Source organism: Myodes glareolus, chromosome X, assembly GCF_982192425.1.
Source record: "Myodes glareolus chromosome X, mMyoGla1.1, whole genome shotgun sequence".
Classification (NCBI taxonomy): Eukaryota; Metazoa; Chordata; class Mammalia; order Rodentia; family Cricetidae; genus Myodes; species Myodes glareolus.
In genome coordinates this window covers 89,490,716-89,495,346 of record NC_142053.1, presented here as the reverse complement: position 1 = coordinate 89,495,346, position 4,631 = coordinate 89,490,716, and the positions used below count along the sequence as shown (strand labels likewise).

Genomic DNA, 4,631 nt, shown 5'->3' with positions numbered 1-4,631 from the left:
GCTGCTCCCTGTTAGAATATGGGGACCAATTACATGTAAACTACCACATTCCATTGCCTGTCACCATAAGTTGAACAATAGCATGATGCTAAATTGATTTAGTCCAAACTGAAAAATCTCCAGAGTCTATCACAGCCTCAACAATGTTTTAAGTTCCAAAGTTTGTTCTGAGATTCATTACAATTCCAAAACATAGGGAAAGGAGTGTAGTGAGGACATACTAGACTATTGAAAGACAGCCAGCCAGCTGGGCAAACTACAAACTCTGCATCTCCATGCCTGATGTCAAAGCACTCCTCAGATCTCCTACTCCATTCAGCTTTGCTGACTTCAATATGCTTCTTTCTCTTGGCCTGGTCCATTCCCTGTTAGCAGCTCTCCTAGGCAGGTATCCCATAACTCTGACATCTCTAACACCTTGGGTTCTCCAAGGCAACCCAGGCTTCAGTTTCACAGCTTTAAACAATGGGCTCTCTAAGCCTCCCTCAGGGACATCCCTAATACATGTCTGGCCTCAGCAGCTTCCTCTAGGCATGGAAGCAAATTCTATAGCCATTTTCTGTAGCCTTAATTCTAAAGTCAGTACCACCTTGCTGAAATTGCCAAATTCTTCTGCTTATTTGGATAGAACATGGTCCCATCATTCAATTACATCTTCATCAGTCTTCTGTCCTTTGCTGCCTTAACTTAGCTATCCTGAAACTTGCTTTGTAGACCAGGCTGGCATGAAACCCTGATCCAACAACCTTCACTGTGGTGGAATTAGAGATGTGCTCCACCACACCTGGCTCAAATTTTTCTAAGTTGCTTTTCACAAGTTGGAAACATAGCTGGGTGGGATCTTGCCCTGTGGTTACCACTCTCTATATTCCATTTCTTCAGCCATTTATCCCTGAACACAGAACTTAGCACTATTCCATTTCCTGGTGCTCTTTTTCTCCTCAAAATTGACATTTTGTAATTTACCCAGTACACTGTACTCCTTCTCTTCATAGATCTTCATTAGAGTTACCAGTAATCACTCCATGGAGAGTGTATAGTGGACTGTTGTGAGATATCTTTTCTTAATGGGATTAATTCAAAAGAACCTCAGGCACACTGTTTGGACAAGGGCAAAAGACAGTCACTTCATTGACCAAAATCTCTGAAGAATGATCCGATGCAATATACTCAAATTCTTCTCCTCTGACTTCTCTTGAGTGAGCACCTAATTCTTCGAATAACTCTTAAAACCTCTGTTTTCCATTCTTCTGCTAGTATGGCCCATTAAGCAGCACTTAAAATGTTCCACGCTTCCATAACACAAAGTAATATGGTCCAAATTCTTCTAAATAAAAACATGGCCAGCACTATCCCAGCAATATCCCTGTCCCTGGTGTTCAGCTGTGACCTCATGCTCACTCTTGCATGATTCAGAAAGCTTGTTTCCTGTCTCTTTCTCCAAAGCCCACCCTCACAGAGATTCTGCAACACAGAAAAGGTGTCCAAAAGCCCACTTCTGTATTCTTGGTGACTGTGGCGTGATTTTCTACCAGCAACCCAAATCCCTACTTCAGCATTCTGCTTTTGACTCTCCTTGGGCACATACGCTGCTTGTGGCAAACATGCCGTCATTCCTCATCCCAAACCCGTTATGTTTTCCTGCTTCCCTTTGTCAGCCCAGCTTCTCCATCCTTCATCTCTCAGGTGGAGAACTCTCAGGAGTTACTTTGTTCAAATACATTTAATGTTTAATTTATTCAATTCGTCTTGATCTGGCTCATTTTACTGATGGAGAAACATATTGCAGGGGTAGAAAAGGAATTATCGGGTACCATCTTTATTCTTAGGACTTTTATTGCTGTGAGGAGACACTATGAACATGGCAACTCATAGAAAGAAATCATTTAATTTACGGGTATAGCATATAATTTCAGAAATACAACCCATTATCACCATGGTGGCGAGCATATAGGGATTCCGGAAGACATAGTTCTGGAGGAGTAGCTGAGACTCCTACATCTTGTTGGCAACAGGAAGTTAACAGAGAAAGCAGGTAGTATCCTGATCATAGAAAACCTCAAAGCCCACCCAACAGTGACACACTTTACTTCCTCAAGAAATGCCATAGATACTCCAACAAACCCACACCTCCTATTAATGCTACTCCCCATGAGAATATTAGGGCCAATTATATTCAAACTATCACATTTATAGATTAGTTCAACTCCCTAAAATGGCTTGAAACCTCCTAGCCCACCAGAAGCCAAGCCTACATCTGAAACTCAGGTCACCATGTCACTACCAGAACCCAGCCATTCCACTATAATATGCCCCGAATACTCCAACACAGCATAAGCACAAGAAAATGATTTTTTTTTGAATTAGTATTTAAGACGTTTATTAAGAGGTGCTTGCAGTTTTTTGAAATAATTTAAAGAGCACTAGAGGTTCATAGAGAAAAACTAAACTTTAAAAAAACAACAACACATTTGTTAGGTAAAAACAATGAAAACCCAATGCAGTATAGTTAGTGCTGATATTTCTAGTATATCTGGTCAACTGTCTAAAAGCAAGCACTTAATGTTTATTTATTATAGGTGGCATTACATATCCATTTCTTCTTAGATGACCAAGCCGTGCGATGGTAAGTATGGTAAGCTGGAATTTACTCAGTCTCCCCCTGCTCAGCCTTGGCTGCAGACAAAGTCTCATCTGGTGGATTAGATAATTTTGATACCTATTTGTCACCTTGTGGCTTGAGGTTCCCTGTGTTTCTGCGTTGGTGATTGAAGTTGCAGTGATTATGACGTCGAGGTGAATGCTGACCTTGGGTCTTCTCTCCGTGATTTTCCTCACAGTGTTCATTGCTGTCTTCTGTGGGCTGTCTTTGGCAAGGAGGGCACCTGCGTAAGTGTGGTCTACAATTGTGATACATATCCAGTCTCAATGGTACACCTTGCCTATTTGTACCCTGGAGGCCAGCATCGTCCATCACTTGTCTTTGCTGGTCTTGTTGAGCTTGGCCTTCATGAGGAATTCTGATTGCTCCTTCTTTCCCCAACTCTCCCTATTCCCGTAATTTTGCTGGGAATTACATGGAGAACCCCTATGACTCGGATAGCATCTGTACTGGTTGTACTCTGATGCATATTTACTGCCTTCAACTTGAACTCCACCAGGGCGTGTAACATTTGCGGCCTCTGCACCCTTTTCTCCTTCAACAATATCAAACTCCACAGACTCTCCGTCTCCTACACTGCGAAGGGAATTCTTGGGGTTATTTTTCTTTATGGCAGTCTGGTGTATGAATATGTCTTCTTTGGTGTCATTTCTGTTGATGAAACCGTAACCCTTCTTTACGTTGAACCATTTTACTGTCCCCAAAACCTTCCTTACAATGAGCTTCTTCTCCCCGCTGGCTGGCACTGCAGATGTGAGACTGCCTGGGACGTCTCTGCCCGAGGTGCTGGCCACAGAACCAGGCTTGGTGTCTGCAGCCCTGAGGATGGTGCCAGGGGCAGGAGCTGGCTGCTGGGTCTTGGCCTCACTGTTCATGGCTGCTGTAGTGGTGACTCCGGTCAGCAGGGACTGCTGTGTCTCCTCCCGTGGTGTACTGGTGACTAGGTCAGCAGCCCCAGTGGTGCTCTCAGGGCTCCCAGGGGCCCGCTCTCCACTCCCTGTGTCCATTGACCTCAAGAAAATAATCTTAAAAAAAACTTAGTGATGAGGATAGAGGCCCTTAAACAGAGAATAAAGACAGCCTTAAATAAACCGAGGAAAACACAACCACATGATTGGAGGGTATCAGCAAATCCCTTAAATAAGGCCAAGAAATTCTAGAAGAAAAAAAAACCAAACAGTTGAAGGATCCTACTCAAGATATGAAAATTGGAATAGAAGCAATAAAGGAAACACAAACTGAGGGAATTCTGGAAATGGAAAGTCTGTGTAAACAAATAGGAAATACTGATGCAAGCATCCCCAACAGAATACAAGAGATGGAAGAGATAATCTTAGGTAGTAAAGAAAGAGGAAATGGTGTCATCAGTCTGAGAAAATGTGAAATCTAATCAACTCCTCACAAAATATCCAGGAAATCTGTCGCTTCACAAAAAGGCAAAACCTAAGAATGATAGGAATCGAAGGAGAAGCATCCCAGCCCCAAAACTCAGAGAAAATATTTTGCATAATCATAGACAATTTCCCTGACCTAAAGTAGGATTTGAATATAATATTCAAGTAGCTTTCAAAACAACAAAATGTGGGATTAAATAGAAATGTCCCCACGCTACCTAATAAGCAAAATTCTAAAGTTGTTGAAAGAAGAAAAAACATTAAATGCTTCAAGGGAAAAAGGCTAAGTAAATTATAAAGGTAGATATATAAGAATTAAACCTTCTTCTCAATGGACACTTTAAAGGCCAGAATGGTCTGGACAGATTTCTTTCAGATAATAAAGGACTGCAGACGCCAGTACAGACAAATATACCCAGTAAATCTTTCAATTATCATAGACAGAGAAAATAAAATATTTCATGACAAAGTCAAATTTAAACAAAAAGTTTTCTAGAAACCCAGTGCTTTAGATGGTACTAGAAGGAAAAATCCAATGAAAGGAAGTTAATGACACCCATCTAAATATAGGTTAT

The 4,631-nt window shown here is 41.5% G+C and overlaps 1 pseudogene; it reads right to left on the bottom strand.

Annotated features, from left to right (window-relative positions):
• Positions 1-2,541: 2,541 nt before the first annotated feature.
• On the bottom strand, positions 2,542-3,537 carry LOC148117413 (Y-box-binding protein 1 pseudogene; annotated as a pseudogene).
• Between the last annotated feature and the right edge of the window lie 1,094 nt (positions 3,538-4,631).